The 20,908-nt window shown below is 42.8% G+C and overlaps 1 protein-coding gene across 2 annotated transcripts in view; it reads right to left on the reverse strand.

Moving 5' to 3' along the window:
• Positions 1–20,908, reverse strand: part of LTBP1 (latent transforming growth factor beta binding protein 1) — a 534,628-nt gene that overhangs the window by 447,511 nt on the left and 66,209 nt on the right. The window lies entirely within an intron of this gene.

Consider the following 20,908-nt stretch of genomic DNA (forward strand, 5'->3'; position numbering starts at 1 on the left):
ATTGTTTTAGGATTAAAGCAACTAGTCATAGTGTATCATTTTAGTGTGCAACTAAATCAAACGAGACTAACACTCCGTGGGTTCACTGCCAAATACAGCTAGGGTACAATAGTAAGAGGACAATCCACTCATTGTATCTACCCCTCTTACATTTAAAATGTGATACATGCTCAACGTTCCCACTTGAAGAACAAGTATATTGTAATACTGTACAATGTGAATTGTGCTGTGTGTTAACTGTGTTATAGTGTGTGCTGTTTGACATTATGATGGGCTAAGCTGAAGGGACACAGGTAGTTTTCTGTCAAGAAGTTAGAAAGGGCCCACAGTGCGTAGAAAGAAGATCTAAAGTCTGATGTGAGCAGAGTCGCATGACGTGGGTGTACCTAATGAGAGAGGACACAGAGACAGAGGATAGTGAGATCCTAGCGGAGAGCAAGAGAGAGGTGACTGAAAGAACAGAGTGATCAATTGAAGGGGCGGGATGCCTACTAGTAGTGCCCAGAGTTTATAACTCACAGAGGTAAAAGGCCTAGACAGGACAGAGTACGTGAGACAAATAGACTGCCCCAGGCAGGAGCCCTAGAGAATCAGGGACAGAGAAGATAAGTACCGCCATATTGGCAATGTAGTTCCCTAGAGAGGAAAGAAGATGTGGAACCGCGGGTTTTGCTAGCTGGACTGTAGTACTGAGCTGGGCAGTGGTACAGTAGAAAGGAACAGTAAAGCTAGAAAACAATAGAGTAAAGAGGAAGGAATTGAAACTGTGTGTAGAAAAAGTTCCATATTGCAAAAGAAACGTTCACCAAGATGTGTACCCACTATCTATTCTATATAATTCCTTCCAAGTTATCATTGAGTAAAAAGTTTATTTTTGACTGGTGGTCACTCTCATTGAACTGTCAAACATCTGGTCCTGGCAAACAAAAGTCATTGGTTCCATGCGGCCTGCAAGAACATAGCGCCCCCACAACACAAGTCCAAACTCAAAACTTCATGTAATGTGCTGGGCCTTAGAAACAAGTACCTCACCCACGGCTACCACCACGTGCCACTGGACTCAATTCAGGGTTCATACATGACATTGTCCTGGGTCCTGTGCTATCACTCTCCATTCTCTCTCCACAAGTCATTTCGTATTTTCACTAAATTGAATGGTGACTATATATGAGCAGGCACCTCCTAACTCCAAATGTTGGTCCTGGGACCCCTGTTCTAGGGAGAAAACCGGTATTGACAGGAGTCCTACCAGCCCAATATTTATGACAGATCCTATCAATATGCCAATAATGTAATAATGTGTTTAGTGAGAATCCACTTTAATACTAGTGCTGATGATGAGAGAGTTTAGTCATAAATATATAAGTCCGATGGTGCCTAACTCTAGGGCAGGAGTCTCTAACCTGTGTATCACGTGTCTGTTTTGTGAAGCTCACTGCTGTCTGCCAGCTTAATGCATTAGCACCGGGTCTAGAAAACAGCTAGACAGAGTGGGTCCCCAGATAGTTAATTTTCTACAGAAGAGCAGATCTGGATGGTCATAAACTGGGAGGCGAGAATAATTATGGTAAACTGGAGATAGAATGATACTGCCAGTTAGAAAGGTGCCTAAAGCTGAATGCATAAGTGAGGTACGTATTCTTCATATATATATATATCCTGCCAATAAGGGAAGGTGCAGAATTTTAAGGTGTTTTTAAGGAATTTTTAACTTTGCCTTTATAACAGGCTGTCTTTATAACAGGTCCTCGATGTCACTATTGTGAGGGAATGTCACAGGTGTGGTTTGTGGAACCACTGTGCCACAGAGAACCTGGAAGGGCATGAATAAGCGAGCACTGGATTGTTCACTAGAGCCTCTGATGATGAGGTTAGACTTGGTTCCCAATGAAAGCCAGGTGCCACTCCAGGACAGACCAATGGTCGCGCAGCTGCTGGACCCAGAAAGACAGACTGGAGGGAGCAGCAGGCAGAGTTTGTATCAGAGTGCAGCAGGCAGGACTTGCACCAGAGTGCAGCAGGAATGATCAGCACCAGAGTGCAGCAGGCAGGATCCGCACCCGAGAGCAGCAGGTACTGGTATGCAACCTTACACAAAATAGACTGCAAAAAAGGAAGGTTACTTAGGCACCTCCCCAGTGGGGAGGAAGCAACGTATACATAATGCCTCTCAGCCATTGGCTGGGGAGGAAATAGCAAGTGAATGCGCTAGCCCTTAAAGAGGGTGGGATTGCGTGCGCGCCCTAAAGACATGGCTGGAAGCCCTGCTGGGATCATGCAAAGCATGGGGAAGGGAAGAACCGACCGCAGAACGGGTGAGTGACGTGACACCCCAAAGACCCTGTCTGTCAGAGCAGGACTCCGGCGTGGTGCTAACAGGGGAGAGGACGCTGAATGTGGTTCACCACCATCTCTCAGAGCTGAATGTGGCACTTGCAGTAAGAAAGGTTGAGGATCACTGCTCTATGTTCTGAAGATGATATAGTTTCCTAAACAGTTTGTCCATAGCTCAATGCACATGCAAAGCATTCATATATTGTGGAAGATTAGCTGCATACAGGTAAGCAAAATGAGATCAATAGTCAGATCACTAACTAGACACTGGCTTCCCTGACTACCAGTTGCCTAGTACTTACAACACTACCTGGAAAAGCAGCAAAAATGTTGTGCGTTACCTCACACAAATGGCCCAACTGGAGGTTAACAGACCTCAGGAAAGGAGTCTCTTGAACAGGCACCTTCTGTCCCTTTATCGAGTTTTCCTCCGTCTAAGGCCTTATTCAGACATCTACTTTTCACGCACGTGTTTGTATTCTTCTACAGATAGAACATGTACTCATTATAGTCTATGGAGATGTCAACATTTGGCCTTTTTTATAGCCTGTTTGCCCACAAAAAAATCACAGAGCCATAAGTAACATTGTGGGTTATAGATAATTTAGTGACAAAAAATAATAATCTATAATCGGTGGAGAAAGGTTAAACTTGATGGACCTATGTAACGATGTCCCTCTTTGATCCGTGTCACAGATCAAAATTACCAATGCAACTCGACCGGTCCATGAAGATCATTGACAGCGCACGGATGGCATCAGTACTTAAGGCTCCGTCACACACAGCGATGCTGCAGCGATACAGACAACGATGCTGATCGCTGCAGCGTCGCTGTTTTGTCGCTGTGTGGTCGCTGGGGAGCTGTCACACAGACAGCTCTCTCCAGCGACCAACGATCAGGGGAACGACTTCGGCATCGTTGAAACTGTCTTCAACGATGCCGAAGTCCCCCTGCAGCACCCGGGTAACCAGGGTAAACATCGGGTTACTAAGCGCAGGGCCGCGCTTAGTAACCCGATGTTTACCCTGGTTACCAAAAAAAACAAACAGTACATACTCGCCTTTCGGTGTCCGTCAGGTCCCTTGCCGTCTGCTTCCTGCTCTGACTGAGCCGCCGTACAGTGAGAGCAGAGCGCAGTGGTGACGTCACCGCTGCGCTCTGCTCTCACTGTACGGCCGGATCTCAGTCAGAGCAGGAAGCAGACGGCAAGGGACCTGACGGACATCAGATGGTGAGTATGTACTGTTTGGTTTTTTTTACATTTACGCTGGTAACCAGGGTAAACATCGGGTTACTAAGCGCGGCCCTGCGCTTAGTAACCCGATGTTTACCCTGGTTACCAGTGAAGACATAGCTGGATCGGTGTCACACACACCGATTCAGCGATGTCAGCGGGACCTCAACGATCAAAAAACGGCCCAGGCCATTCCGACACGACCAGCGATCTCACAGCAGGGGCCGGGTCGCTGGTACGTGTCACACATAGCGAGATCGCTACTGAGGTCGCTGTTGCGTCACAAAACTAGTGACTCAGCAGCGATCTCGCTAGCGATCTCGCTATGTGTGACGGGGCCTTAAGTCTGTGTGCTGTCTTTGATTAACACTGCAATATAGATACAAGAAACTCTGCAGATGAAAAACACTGATGGCAGTAGAAGCGTTTTTTTGCGTCCGTGAAGAATCAGTGAAGTCAGAATGAGAACTAAAATGCACATATTGCACTCCTTACTAAACCCAGTAATGAATCAGCCAAACACCTGAACTGACTGGGAACTACACAGAAATCCAGGCCAGGAAGATAATGACAGGTCCGGGTAAAAATCTGCCATCATTCCATAAAATTCAAATCTGAAAGCAGGTATTCCCGAAGGCCTTCGCAAACTACAGTTCTATCTCATCTCACCCAGCATTTCCTCTGCAAAAGTTTTAGGTTGCTTTGTTTCGCGGAAAAATGCTACAAAGAAGAATGCTTTAAAAAAATATAGATTAATAGAGAAAAGGAGGGAAGGGGAATAGAGTTATGTTAATAAGAATGAAATATAACTTTTATTATCTTGTAGAAAATATTATTTTCGCTGTAAAATTAAAATATTATACATAAAAAATAACTATGTATATTGGATCACTGCTGTATATATATCATAGTATAAATTAGACAGCTGTGACCCACTAAAGTCTCCTTTGTTGTGACAGGATGTCGAAATGTTAATCAGTAGAAATGATCAATAGATTTCAGAACAAAGTCGTTTATGAATAAAAGGTCAGGTCTTTGTTGTAACAAATAAATATAATATTTGTAATAATAATAGTGCCATATAAATTTAATATCATGTTGAGAAAGGGTTAAATAGAATTACTATTATTTTTTACAACAAAGTCCTGACCATTTCTTCATAAGGGACATTGGTCAGAAATCCATCGATCATTTCTACTGCTTAACATTCCGACATCCTGACTCAACAACCAGGACAGCTGTCTAATTTATACTATAATATGTATACAGCAGTGATCCGATATACATCGTTATTTTGGTCTATGATACTTTAATTTTACATCGAAAATAATGTTTTATACAAGACAATAAAAGTTATATTTCATTTTTATTAACATAACTCTATTCCCCTTCCCTCCTTTTCCCCTATTAATCTAAAGGTTTTCAGTGGGGTACACTAATGTGAATAAGTGTCCGATGAGATGTGACATTAAACTTATTGCTTTTAAAAAATATTAGTGTTCATTTATGTTTATAAATGAACAAAGTGGAAAATGAATGAACATAAAACCTAAATAAAATCAATATTTGTTGTGACCGCCCTTTGCCTTCTAAGTATAAAATCAATAATTCTTCTAGATACAACTGCACATAACTTTTGGAGGAACTTGGCAGGGATATTGTTCCAAACATCTTAGGGTACCGTCACACAGTGGCATTTTCATCGCTACGACGGTACGATTCGTGACGTTCTAGCGATATCGTTACAATATCGCAGTGTCTGACACGCAGCAGCGATCAGGGATCCTGCTGAGAATCGTACGTCGTAGCAGATCGTTTGGAACTTTCTTTCGTCGCTTGATCACCCGCTGACATCGCTGGATCGTTGTGTGTGACACCGATCCAGCGATGTGTTCGCTTGTAACCAGGGTAAACATCGGGTAACTAAGCGCAGGGCCGCGCTTAGTAACCCGATGTTTACCCTGGTTACCAGCGTAAACGTAAAAAAAACAAACAGTACATACTCACATTCCGGTGTCTGTCCTCCGGCGTCTCAGCTTCTCTGCACTGTGAGTGCCTGCCGGCCGGAAAGCGAGCACAGCGGTGACGTCTGACGTCACCGCTCTGCTTTCCGGCTATGGTGCTTACACAGTGGAGAGAAGCAGAACGCCGGGGGACAGACACCGGAATGTAAGTATGTAGTGTTTGTTTTTTTTACGTTTACGCTGGTAACCAGGGTAAACATCGGGTTACTAAGCGCGGCCCTGCGCTTAGTAACCCAATGTTTACCCTGGTTACCCGGGGACTTCGGCATCGCTCCAGCGCCGTGATTGCAAAGTGTGACCGCAGTCTACGACGCTGGAGCGATAATCATACGACGCTGCGACGTCACGGATCGTGCCGTCGTAGCGATAAAAATGGCATTGTGTGACGGTACCCTTAGAGAGCTGACCACAAATGTTCTTTGGCTGTCGCTTGTGCAAATCTTTCAGTATCTTCATGTAATCCCCGACAGACTCGACGATATTGAGATCAGAGCTTTGCGCGGACGCATCATCACCTCCGGGACTCCTTCTCTACATGAAGGTAGTGCTTAACGACGTTGGTATTTCTTAGCCTAGTTGTCCTGATGCTGAATAAATTTGGTGCCAATCAGACGCCTCCGTGATGATATTACATGATGGATATGTCTCTACTTAGTGAGCAGTCCTATCAGTGACTGGCTGCTTTCTCCGTGTTGCCTGCAGAGTGGACTGGTTCCCATGATGCTGTTTTGAAGACAAAGGTTGTTCACACCAAATATTCTTTCGCTCATTCACTTTGCATTTTCATAATTGATCACAATAAACTATTAACACTTCCATTTTTTTAACCCATTCTTACTTTGAGGCATTTTTTTCCACACCTGCCCAAAACTTTTGCAAAGTATCTACAGATACTTCCTGGAGCCTACTATGTGTGCCTGTGAAAGGAATCTTGAGGAAAAATAGCAATTCCCGACTACTTATCTCACAATATATTCCGTAAAGTGCTCTATCATAGTGGACAGAGCATCGTCTGTAATTCCAGGGCCACCAGTCAGGTGTATGAATGTGACCATTCATCATTTAGGGTATGTGCACACGTTGCGGATTTCTTGCAGAAAATTCCTGAAGAAAACCTGAAATTTTCTGCAAGAAATCCGCATTTTTTTTTTTGCGTTTTTTTTCCGTTTTTTTCGCGTTTTTTTAGCATTCTGCAAGCGTAATTAGCTTGCAGAATGCTAAAGTTTTCCAAGCGATCTGTAGCATCGCTTGGAAAACTGACTGACAGGTTGGTCACACTTGTCAAACATAGCGTTTGACAAGTGTGACCAACTTTTTACTATAGATGCAGCTTATGCAGCATCTATAGTAAAAGATAGAATGTTAAAAATAATAAAAAAAATAAAAAAATGCTTATACTCACCCAGACATCTCCTCAGCGGCGTCCGTTCCTCTTTCTCTAGCTGGCGTGTGCGCACAGGACCTTCCGTGACGTCACGGTCCGGTCACGTGAGCGGTCACATGACCGCTCACGACCAATCACAGGACAGTGACGTCATTCGGCGAGGTCCTTCAGCGCACACCAGCTACAGGAACCAGCCAGCGTGCAGCACAGAGGCGGGAACACAGCGCCGGACATCGAGGGTGAGTATAGGACTGTTTTTTATTTTATTTCTTATTTTTTTACCAATTATATGGTGCCCAGTGCGTGGAGGAGAGTTTCCTCTCCTCCACCCTGGGTACCAACCGCACATAATCTGCTTACTTCCCGCATCGTGTGCACAGCCCCGTGCGGGAAGTAAGCAGATCAATGGACCCCTAGGTGTGCGGAATCCCCGCAATTCCGCATTTTTAATGAACATGTTGCTTTTTTTTCCGCTATGCGATTTTTTCGCGGAAAAAATCGCAACATTTGCACAAAAAATGCGGAATACCTTGTAAATAATAGGAGGCATATGTTAGCGTTTTTTTCGCGTTTTTATCACGTTTTTATAGCGAAAAAAACGCTAACAATCCTGAACGTGTGCACATGGCCTTAGAGTACTAAGCGAAGTCCAATACTGCACATGTATGACAATACAGAATACACAAAAGACAACAGCCACATTCTCTACACCAGCTGTCTTCAGCTGAGCAAATAGGAAATCCCTTTGTGTTGTACATATATGTTATCAAAAGTGATTAACTCACTATTTACAAAGGACTCAAAACTGTTTGCTCAGGTTTTCAATGTAAACCTTTCAAATCCAACAATCAAACAGCAAAAAATCTGTCTTTTTCCTCCTACAGAGACAAACATCATATACTGTACAAAAAAGATTTTTTTTTATGAGGTTGTAAAAAGGATCATCTTTTCACCATGAATTGCCACCTCTTCTGTCCATGGGTTGTACCTGGTGAAGCCGCTCAGTCCTGTTCAAGTAAATGGACATGGCTACATTGCAACATGGCCAAAAGTTGTGTTTCAAGAGTTAAAAAAAAATAATACTTTTGTCTAATTCTGGACAAGACCATTAAAGCACCACTCCAGCATTTTTTTATATTACAGCGCTGACCCTAATTTCATACTTACCTGCCGCAGTCTTCAGCTGATATGGCCACTACACTAAAGGTACCTTCACACTAAGAGACTTTGCAGCGAGAACGACGACGATCAGTGACGTTGCAGCGTCCTGGATAGCGATCTCGTTGTGTTTGACACGCAGCAGCGATCTGGATCCCGCTGTGATATCGCTGGTCGGAGCTAGAAGTCCAGAACTTTATTTCGTCGCTGATCACCCGCTGTCATCGCTGGATCGGCATGTGTGACGCCGATCCAGCGATGTGTTCACTTGTAACCAGGGTAAACATCGGGTTACTAAGCGCAGGGCCGCGCTTAGTAACCCGATATTTACCCTGGTTACCATTGTAAAAGTTTAAAAAAAACACAGTACATACTCACATTCTGATGTCTGTCACGTCCCCCGGCGTCCACAGGGTTACGCGCTGCTGCTCAGAGCTTCCTGCACTGAATGTGTCAGCGCCGGCAGTAAAGCAGAGCACAGCGGTGACGTCAACATTTAACTTTTACAATGGTAACCAGGGTAAATATCGGGTTACTAAGCGCGGCCCTGCGCTTAGTAACCCGATATTTACCCTGGTTACAAGTGAACACATCGCTGGATCGGCGTCACACACGCCAATCCAGCGATGACAGCGGGTGATCAGCGACGAAATAAAGTTCTGGACTTCTAGCTCCGACCAGCGATATCACAGCGGGATCCAGATCGCTGCTGCGTGTCAAACACAACGAGATCGCTATCGAGGACGCTGCAACGTCACTGATCGTCGTCGTTCTCGCTGCAAAGTCGCTTAGTGTGAAGGTACCTTTACTCATCTCTACCAGTGAGTAATCTGCTTTTAGGGTTTTTGTTGTTTGTTTTTTTTAAATCCCCCATACGGGTCCAGAGATTTGAGTCTTTTTATTTAGTGCTAATTTTTATGGTCTTTGTAATGGGGTGGTGCTCAGAGACTAATAATACAAATCAGGCTAAAGACAAGAGAATCCTGTGAGCTGTGCCCCTTTGGCAACAAACATAAAAGTTTGCACTAACATAAAAGGCCCACATCTCTAGAAGGTATGGCAATTTAAAAAAAATGAATACAATAAGAGCAAAAACTGACAACTTTTGACAATGGTGGCAGGTCCTCTTTTAGCCACTCACTGTGGTTTATAATAGAAAGTGGTTCATGATCTAGATAAGCTGAGTCCTTTTCACTAAATTAGAAGCTTGTTTGCACAATTTAAAGAAAAAAAAATTTGAGGTGGTTTTGCCAGTGGCCTTTCACTATTAGGCTGGAGACACAGTAGTGAATTAAAAATCGGTCCGATTTTGATGCAGGAGAGTCGGACGAATGCAATGCAATTGTCATGTGAGTGTCATGTGTTTTTTGTGTGAGTACAATCCGATTTTTCACACCTAGCACCAAATTTACTTCCGAATGCAGTGTGATTGCAATCAGACTGCAATGCAATTTAACATGAGCATTTACATAGAGATGTTCTAAGTCATTTACACATCATTTTAAAACAAAATATTCATCAAAACATATAGATAGATAGATAGATAGATAGATAGATAGATAGATAGATAGATAGATAGATAGATAGATAGATAGATAGATAGATAGATAGATAAAAGCTGGAAAATGATCTGGTGCGTATGGTATAGAATAGGCTAGAAAAGAATAGATAGAATAGATATATACACATAGAATAGGAGTATATATATATATATATATATATATATATATATATATATATATATATATTATATTGTAGATTGTGAGCCCTCGCGAGCAGGGTCCTCTCTCCTCCTGTACCAGTTGTGACTTGTATTGTTGAAGATTATTGTACTTGTTTTTATTATGTATACCCCTCCTCACATGTAAAGCGACATGGAATAAATGGTGCTATAATAATAAATAATAATAATATATACATATGTCAGTAACACACATATCTTTATATTTCATAGACAGATAGATAGAAGATTAGCCGTTAATTCATTTGTCGGCTTCTGTAAAATCTATGCAGGGGTGATAGGAGAGAAGACATGGATTACATACAGTAAATCCATGCAGAACAGTTAGAAATATAGATGTCAGTGACCAATATAATTAGTAAAGTGTGTGTCCAAATTAGGGGACATGTATGTATTTAATAAAAGAATCTTTTCGGGGGAAAAAAAAGGCGTGGGCTCCCGTGCAATTTTCTGCCCCAGAGAGGAAAAGCCAGCGACTGGGGGTCGATGTTTATAGCTTAGGAAGGGGTTAATACCCATGGATCTTCCCAAGCTATGAATCTCAGCCCGCAGCTGTATATTTAGCCTTTACTGGCTTTTAAAATAAGGGGACCCATCCCAAAAAAATAACGTGGGGTCCCTCTATAATTAATAGCCAGAAAAGGCTATGCAGACAGCTGCAGCCTGATATTTATAGCCTAGGAAGGGACCATGGTTATTGGCCCCCCCGGATACAAACACCACCAGCTCACAGCCGCCCCAGAAATGGCACATCTGTAAGATGCGCCAATTCCAACACTTAGCCTCTCTTCCCACTGCCCTGTAGCAGTGGCATATGGGGTAATAGGGGGTTAATGTCACCTTTGTATTGTAAGGCGACATCAAGCCCATTAGTAATGGAGAGGTGTCAATAAGATACCTATCCATTACCAAACCTATAGTAGTCAAAGGGTTAAATGAAGACACAGCCAGAATAAAGTCTTTTAAAGAAATCAAACACCACACCTTAAACACCACAAAGAAAGCAACAATATACCCATACCTGTCCGGCGTTCAGTCAGTCCCATGCCGTAATCCATATCTAGGGGATATACAGTTTACAACCGGGAGTGGTGCTAATGCGCCCGGCCGGACTGTAAACTACTGGGGAATGACTGAGATAATGCCAGCGTTTGCTTCAGAGACAAGCGGTGATGTCACTAAGTCTGCCCTCCCCTAAGCCCTGACCTGCGCTGAACTCTGGAGAGTGGGAGAATGTACAGGCATTTTTCCCCGAAAAGATTATTTTATTAAATACATACATGTCCCCTAATTTGCATACACACTATACTAATTATATTGGTCAGTGACATCTATATATCTAACTATTCTGCGTGGACTTACTGTATGTAATCCATGTCTTCTATCCTGTCGGCTCCTGCATATCTGTCTATGAAAAATAAAGATATATATATATATATATATATATATATATATATATATATATATATATATATATATATATATATATATATGTGTGTGTTACTGACACATATTTACACCTATTCTTTGTGTATATAGGTAATCTATCTCTTCTATTGGAACCTGTCAGTGTGTTTTTACATTAGCTGCATATGAAATGCCGGCTTTTCAAAGGACGCCGGTGTGTAAAACTTTTTTCTCGCACGCATTGACTTTTGCGTTTTTTTTCACAGCCCGATTGTGATCCTATCCGAGCTGGAAAAAAAACGCAGATGAGCACATAATCATAGATTAACATTGGTCCGAATTCAATCAGATTTTTTATCAGATTGAATTCGTCCGATTTCAATGCAAGTAGGCATGAGCCCTTCGGCAAGAGATTACCTGATTTTGGCAGTAGCATTCATTACTTGTCCACTCACACATCCACTAGAGGGAGCAAATATAGAAAACTGTAAGAAATATCCATGACATGACAGATAAAAAGCATCATTTTTGTGCAAAATTGAAGATCTCTTTTTTCTTTGCATTTTTTGGATAATGGAAAAGGCCTGGCATTTCTACAGAGAATTATCTCTGGACTTAGCTAAGGAAACATTCCACTTTTTTAGTAACCATCCGCACATTGCGGAACCTGTGACCCAGTTGTTCTGACAACTTTGAAATTCTGACAGACATTGGAATGATTAATGGTTCGGCTGTATAAACAGAACTGGAAAAACAAGCAATGAAAGAAGATACAAAGTGATATTACACAGAATTATCAACACGTAAAATATGGGCTTTTAAAGGGAACCTGTCACCCCGTTATTTCAATATGAGGTAAAAATAGTGTTCAATAGGGCCTGAGCTGTGCTGGACAACAGTGTCTTTAATATCCCCTAATTCCCCACCTTTGCTGCCAAAATACCTTAGTAAAGTCGCCGTTTTCGGCTGTAAATCACGCTGGTCTGGTCAAAAGGGCGTGGTGAAATGTCTGTTTCTCCCCCACCTCTTGCTTATCTTCCCGGCGTTGGCGTAGTGTTTTGCGCATGCGCAACAGCCGAATGCACCGCGCAACGGCAAAAAAAGTGCGCGATCTGTGTTATTCAGAGGTTTATCGGTGGGGGCGGCCATCTTCCTGAGGCCGCGCGTGCGCAGATGGAGTGCTCTGCTTCCCGGGGCTTCAGGAAAATGGCCGCGGGATGCCGCGCGTGCGCAGATGGAGATCGCGGCGGCCATTTTCCTGAAGCCGAGTTATTTATTGCACTGCTGGATTGGTGCTTTAATTCTAAGTCCCCTGTCCTGTCTGACACTCACCTTCCGGCAAGTTCATCTGTTTTCACCACTGCTCCCATCAGTCTCTGACAAAAAATGACCTGCCGGGAGCTCCAGTATTTCATGGAGCTACACAGAGATCACTTGTCAATACAGATCTATGAGAGCCTCGTTCTGGCTCTCATAGCCTTGTATTGAGAGGTTGCTTCTGACTTTCAGCCATTCAGAAGCTACTGTCACAAGATGGTGTCAAGGAACCGAAGCGGTGCCGAAAAACAAGGAAGACACAGGGGAGGTGAGTAAATTACTGTGGCATGTGGCTTACAGTTAAGGCGCCACTCCAGAGCTGAAAAGTACGACGGAATGGTACTTTAATAAATTAGGTAGAGCAGTCACGATCCATTTTTGCATTCGGGGCTGCTCTGGTTCCACTATGTTTTAAATGTAGTTTTTTTCCTTTTAGGCCAAGCGGGAGTTAATGTCAGTTTCCCTTGCTGGCAATCTGTCACAATTGCAGAGTTGCTCGGTCAGCTGATGTGGGTGGTGACCACTCCCACCATCCTTTAAATAGTCACCTGATGCATCAACTGACTGTCGGTGATAGAGCAATCTATATTGACTAAGCCTGGAGTAAGGAGCTCGCCGGCTGCAGAGGTGAATCAGCTGGTTTTGTGGAGTTCGTGGTCTGGGTGCCTTTCCTCTGCTGTGCTTTGCAGCAGAAAAGGCTATTAAGCTAAGTTTGGTGTCTTTTACTAGTCTGTCTCGTGTTTGTCACTATCCCCTGTGTTGTTCCATCTGCAGTGATGAGTCTAGGGCCCTTGCCGGCCAGTGCACTAGCCAGGGAAGTGTGAGGTGACAGTGAGGGACAAGGTTCCTGATGGCGGTGGGGGAAAGACCCACTGAGGGCGTTAAGGGAGTTCAGGGACAGGCTCAGGTTTGAGCAGGTGTTGCCCATCCCTTATTGCCCTATCAGTAGGGCCTTCCTCTCTCCATTTCCATCCCATTGTGTGTGTGTCGTGCTATCCACTGGACCGACCCCTGTTGGGTCGTGACATATCGTGACAAGAGCATAGAAGTTTATTTCAATAAGTGGCCATCGAAATCTAAGTTGCTCAATACTTCTCTCTCCTAGAGATCAGCCATCATTGGATTGCCAGGGTGTCCTTATATCCATTAGGTAATTGATGAAGTCTAAAAAATTAAAGAGGCCCTGTCACCAGGTCAACTGTGTCCAGCTTTTGGTCTCATTTTACTCCTGCTGCTTCAGAGAATTCCGCTTTTATCATCATAAATAAATACCTTTAATTGCAAGATCAGACTCGTTATATTTAGGGAGATAATTACTATAATATAATGGCTGCCTTCTTGTTGCACCAACAGAAACTTATGCTAGCATGTTAATAGGCTGGTGAGCAATAATAATCCTCCTACTGCACATGTTCTCAGGTATCTGTCGTGTTCTACGACAGGTTTCGGCCATTTTAATGTTTTCCAGAAATTACCTCCCAAGACAAATCAATGGAGATTTACTAATTGGGTATAAGTATATTGGAATTTATTTATAATATTTTTTCCATTCCCTGAAAACCCTTTAAGGCTTTATGATGGATTCAAAACAGCTATCTATGTATGGATGTATATGTACTCCCTATATATTACTAACACGTTGCGTTGCACTTTGCAGACGTTTTCATGACTCACTGTCCACGCAGTCTAAATTCTCCATAGCTTGGGAGTGTAAGAAGAAAAAGCAACAATGCTGACCACAGGCACTATGGTGCGCATTCGGTTTCCTTTTTATTGCCCTTTTTAAAAAATTGTGCAAAGTTGGGAAGTAACTATGCATTCAACTCATGCAAGACACATAATGATAAAGCTCAAGTTTTGGAAAGGTGTTTGATTCTGTTATGGCAGATCTGTCACCACATTTCACAATGCAAACTGTATACATTATTAATTGGATTTTCCACTGGGGTGTTCGAGAGAAAAAAATAAAAATCCAGATGGCTCACGACAACCCCAAATATACAAAATCTGCACCTGTAGTCACATGATCATTCACATTGCTGAGAATACTGGTGAATCATGACAAATTTATGTATAAGCCCGTTTTTGGAAAGATTTCCAAGAGCTGATGAGGCTGGTACATCCATGTCAGAAGGGTTGCAGAAATCTAATATTAAAGAGAGTCTGTTCCCCCAATAATGCATAGTAATGAGCTATACAGTAATATCGGGGTCTTTGCCCCTATAAAAATCATACTGACACCGTACGTATCAGTGATACAGTGCCTGACAAAATAACAACTCAAATGCAAATGAGGGGCATTCAGTGCATGGCCATGAGCTCAGTGTCCTGTTACTGCATTTTGGGGACTTCTTCACCTTTAATGGACAACTCTTGGTTGCCCAGATCAAGGGCTGCCTGATCTCAAACCACTTGTGTCACGATCCATGTTTGGATCTGTGGCAGATCTGGTTTCCCTCTGATTTAAACCTTTTTTCCTTTCTGGTCATTGGGGTTAATGCAGTTCTCCCCCCCGGTGGCCACTGGTGTTATTGCATTGCTGCTGGGTCAGCTGATGTTTGTGACCACTCCCACCATCCTTTATAAGGTCACCTGGTGCATCAGCTGACTGTTGGTTATACAGGTCCTTCTGGAGACCAACCTCGCAGTAGCAGCTCCCTGGTGTCAGCCAAGTCTGGTGTTTGGAGCTCTGTTGCTGTACTATCTGTGTTGTGGAGTCTGCAGCGGCATGCACAAGCTAAGTTCTGAGTTTTGTTACTTTGTCGTTTGTGCATTCACCTTCTTGTATTGTGTTCCCCTCACTCTCATATTGTTTATTCCTGTTTATTGCTTTGTGGTGCTGTTTACACTGTTCACCTCCTGGGGTGGGGGTTTAGTTCAGGGTTTATTAGGAGACAGGCACAGGTCGGTGACTTGGGCCTCCCTACCTTCAAGGGTACCCCCAAGTTAAGGAAAGACAGGGCTTCCCTTAACCTGAGGGGCAGTTCAGGGGCCCAGATTCCTCATCTTCTGTTTTCCTGTTTCTGCCTTGTGACAACATGTCTGCGCATGCGCCCTGACACTGCCAGAGTCCGGCTGCATGTACATACGGGTGTACACACACAGAGTGGGCGGGTAAGTTCTCCTCTCTGTGGCCACCTCTCGCTATACTAATTCCCCAAAAAGTGTAGCAAGTGAGTGGCTTTACAGAGAAGTCGAGCCCACCCTTACTGTCTGTACGCCCACACTGACACTATGTGGGTACAACCAAGATCAGGCAACGTCACTGCAGATGGGCATTCCCAGTTTGGTTTGGTCAATCAAAAACAAGTGCTGTCAATCAAATGTGGGGGAAGTCACTAAAATACAAAGTGACATGGCACAATAGTGCACTGACCCCTTGGCCATGCCAAATGTACACCAAAGCCCCTCATTTGCATTTGAAATAAGAATAATTACCACTAAAATGAACAGTGATATCATGATTTTTATAGGGGCTAAGTCTCCCTCTACAGCTAGTTTAATATGTATTTTGACAATAACCTAGAATTCTACAGCCATTCTGAGACTGAATTCACATGTCCATGTTTATGGTCCAAGTACCGGCCGCGATGTATGGACTGACCACAGGTCTCCTGAGCCGAACTTTATAGCCTTATATATGTCATGGGTGACAAGTTTGAGTCAGGAGACCTGCAGCTTGTCAGTGCATTGTAGTCTGTACTCAGATGGTAATACATGGATACATGGATTTCCTAGATCAGTACACCATCCTCATGTACACAGTCTGCTTTGTGAAATCTGGGGACAGATTAGCTTGAGCATCACATTTATGGCCTCCGTTTGTAAAAATACTGGGAACAGCTCTTGACACACGTTATACGGATGCCTCCAATGGAAGCCATACAGTAGCATCTGTCATTCATAGGGTCCAATTGTTAAAAATAAATGCATACAGCAGAGTAGAGATTTCAACTGGCTACCACTGCGTGGAATAACAGACTATTTCAAACCCTGTGCACAAATATTGTACTATTAGAAAGAAAACTAGACCAACGACTCTTCCACTTCAAGAGTAGAAAAGGACCGCTCTGCTCCATGTAATACTATGAGGAGGCCAAGGAAAGTTTGTTTTCCTAAATACACCTCAGCAGAGATATTCCTGGAATCCCCAACTGGTCCACGTCCAGACATCTGGTGAATTCCAGCAGTGGCTATTACAAGGATTGTGCAAACATGACCCTACTCGCGGGGACACAGCCATCCAAGTGCATTTTTATATCATGCTACTTATAGTCCAAGTATTACTGATATCTATTCAAATTATACTATTCATCAATTATAATTCAATTACAAAGCCAGAAAGCTGTGGAGTCAAGTTTACGCCATAACTATTACTTGATATTTACCGCCAATATGCATCTATCACATATGCTGGGTCGGTAAATGTCGGCATACTTAACTTTCACTGTATATGATAGTATATGTAAAAAAACAGTAAAAATAAAAGTGGCACATTTTCTTTACAATGAAGGTCATTGGCCACCATATACGCTTACACATTGGAACATGTTGGAGGTGTGTGTCCTGGAATACTCTCTATGTATACCTCTTATACAGCTAAACACCAGATAACATCAATATATAAAAAATATTCACAATAGGCAATGTCATAGCTGACCCTGCTCCCCCTCCCTTGTGACCTTTGCATATGCTCAGTAGACACTTGAATATAAAAGATATGGTTGGGGTCTGCTCATTGTGGCTATGTACATATGTTGTTTCCTGAAACAGGAAGTTAGATCCTAAACAAGCCCAGTGTGAAAATTGAAAGTTTTCAATTATATATTTTTTTTAATACAGATTGTGATATTCAAAAAGAATGTGACAAATCGTTTTAGAAATACATTTAACAGAAAAGCAGATTTAAACAATAAATCATTTTCTGATGAAAACTTCCCATTCAGTCACAAATACGCACTTAAATGTTGTTTAGAGAGACCCAGAAAATAAGTCTAAAATAATGAGAAAATATTAGACTTTTTTCCAGCACTTTACACAATTAGTAGAAGGCACGTACAGAAATGAGCGGGATATAATAATCATGCCACTTAGGTGGTCCTTCAGCTTCTGTCACTAGATGAATTTGTCATAAGACGTAATGGGGGAATAGTTCTCTGATCTCGGGTACAGAACGATGAGGATAGCTGTCTCAGGTAAGCAGAATGAGACAGCCTATCCCGGTAATTCTGAGCCTTTATCATTCCACTACAAAGAAAACATTATTATCTTATTTCCACATTCTCCTGTCCGTGGTCACCGCTCTATTATTAGGCAGCTAGTCAAGTGCGTCTTGATGATGTCTTGGAGACGGAAACCAAAAGTAGCCATACACACTTAGGAGTGGAGAAATGCAGAGTACGCGATTATTCTGCAGGACACAATGCCAGGACTTCTAAGTGTACAGTAATTAGAGCTCCGCTTCATCTGACAAACTAAACAACGCTGCCATCTGCAGGACACTGTACTGTCCTGCAGGAAATGGGATATTACTCAACACGTAACTCGTGTGTGACGTTCTGTCTACTACCTGAAAAGTAATAAAGAAAGAAATGATAATATTCCCACCTAAGTGTATTTCTGTGGTCACTACCCTTGTGGCAATATAGGGAAACTGTCAGCAGGCTTTTAGAGCCCAACCTAACGTCATCTATGCAAAGTCTTTGTGATGTTGATGACGTCCATACCTTTGTTTTGTAAGTCCGTGCCTCCGTTTTATAGAAATCCATCTGCAAATTTCTGTAATGCTGTAGATAAGCCCCCGATGTAACCTGAAAGATGAGAAAAAGAGGTTAGATTATACTCACCCAGGGGCGGTCCCGCTGCGCTCCGGCGCCTCCTATCTTCATCAGATGACGTCCTCTTCTTGTATTCACGCTGCGGCTCCAGCGCAGGCGTACTTTGTCTGCCCTGTTGAGGGCAGAGCAAAGCACTGCAGTGCGCAGGCGCTGGGCCTTTCTGACCTTTCCCGGCACCTGCACACAGCAGTACTTTGCTCTGCCCTCAACAGGGCAGACAAAGTACACCTGCGCCGGAGCGTGAAGACAAGAAGAGGACGTCATCGTAAGAAGATAGGAGGCCCCGGACCGCGACGCCTATCGGACCCGAACCAGACCGGGACCGCCCCTGGGTGAGTATAATCTAACCTCTTTTTCTTATCTTTCAGGATACATCGGGGGCTTTTCTACAGCATTACAGAATGCTGTAGATAAGCCCCTGATGCCGGTGGCCGCAGCTCATATACAATTTTGGGGGTGACAGACTCCCTTTAAGACAATAAGAAAACCAAACAGTTCTGGGCACCACATTTTCAAAAAGACATCAAAAAACTGAAGCAAGTTCACAGAAGAGCTACCAGGATGGTGAGCAGACTGCAAACTATGTCCTAAAAGGAACAGTTAAAGGATCTGGGAATGTTTAGCTTGCAAAAAAAAATCCTAAGAGGAGACTTAATAGCTGTTTACACAAATCTGAAGGGCTGTCACAGTGTAGAGGGATCATACTTATTACTCATTTGCACATGGAAACACCAGAAGCAATGGAATGAAACTGAAAGGGAGAAGATATAGGTTAGATGTTTGAAATAAAGTTTTAACAGAGAGGGTGATCAATGAGTGGAGCAGGCTGCCATGAGAGGTGGCGAGTTCTCCTTCAATGGAAGTCTTCAAACAGAGGCTAGTCAGACGTCTGTCTGGGATGGTTTAGTGAATTATGCATTGGGCAGGGGATTGGACACAATGACCCAGGAGGTCCCTTCCAACTCTATCATTCATCACGATTCTATGAAAAAATGCTGTTTTACTAGATATTTTTTTTTCACCCACAAAAATTCCTTAAAAGTACAAATTACTTGTTGATAGATTTTTCTCAATACGTCCATGTGTGACAATCTCATAACCTACTTGTTCCTTGCTCGGCACAAGTGTGGTAACAATAGTAACAGAAGAATTACATCGTGGACACAAGTGCGGACACCAAGTCACAAGACTTATTGATAACGTGGGTAATTTTCACTGTCCATACGGTTAAAAAAAGTTTTGCTCCAAAGTTAAGGAGACCAGAAGGAACTACAATTGTTTTGCTTTAATCCTGCAAAGTCAGCAAGCAAAAAGACTGCCTATCTCCGGATACAGAGTGTCATTTCTTAGCAGCTGAACATAAAACAATAAGATATTTTAGGTTACGGGAAAGTTGTTATACACATTATCATAAAACAATAGGTCAAGACAAAAAGACCTCTAGGTACTGTAAACCATCCACAGGGGCCGTCACCCATAGTATCTCAGTGTCCAGAACATTGTATCTGTACAGACTGGGCGTAAAGGAGCACTGGCCAGAAAGCAGAGGGGATGAGAGGGAGTCCGTCAACCGGTTTTTGCCACGCCATCTGAGAGTAACATGATGTAGGGGCAAAAACTCTGATTCCAGCTATTTGTGTACACTGTGCATAGGCAGAAAGCTGCCAATCACTGGTGGCGGGCCGGGTTATACAGAGCTCGTGAATATGGAAGACTACATGGCAGTAGGTTTACTAGTCTTCTAATAATAATCTCCTGCTGATAAAATCACAGTTTCAGCAAAACTACAGCAAGCCGTCTAGTAAGTGATAATGTGCAAAAAGAAAAGGCTATAAGAAGCCACAGCCAGCTCACCAATCCAGGCAGGTGCACGGAACATCATCTTGGACTAAGATGGATATACATAATGAAGTAAGGAAGGCGTTCCAGCTCCATAAAATTCAAATGCTTTATTTCTCCATTAAAAATTGGTGTAGTACAAACAGTCCTTGCCTTAGCGCAAAAGTCCAAGTACAGAGTACATGCGACGCGTTTCGTACTTGGACTTTTGCGCTAAGGCAAGGACTGTTTGTACTACACCAATTTTTAATGGAGAAATAAAGCATTTGAATTTTATGGAGCTGGAACGCCTTCCTTACTTCGTCTAGTAAGTGATATATTGCTGGAATCAGGATCCCTGATCCCTACATCATGCTGCTCTCAGCAAAAACCTGGTGACAGATTCCCTTTAAATGGATTGTCAAGTTTTCTTTTTTAAAGAATGTAGCATATGAATCTTAACAATAGTTATGCAACTTAATAAATGTGTTTTTCATCCTGTACCATTTTGTAGAAAGAAAGAAAATTCCTGTTAAATCTCCTCCACTTGCCATGTTGCTACTGAGGTCACAATAGAGTGGCATGTAAAAGTTTGGGCACCCTTCGTCAAAAATTTTTTTTTTTTTTTTTTTTCATTTTAAAAATTACAAAAA

Source organism: Ranitomeya variabilis, chromosome 2, assembly GCF_051348905.1.
Source record: "Ranitomeya variabilis isolate aRanVar5 chromosome 2, aRanVar5.hap1, whole genome shotgun sequence".
Classification (NCBI taxonomy): domain Eukaryota; kingdom Metazoa; phylum Chordata; class Amphibia; order Anura; family Dendrobatidae; genus Ranitomeya; species Ranitomeya variabilis.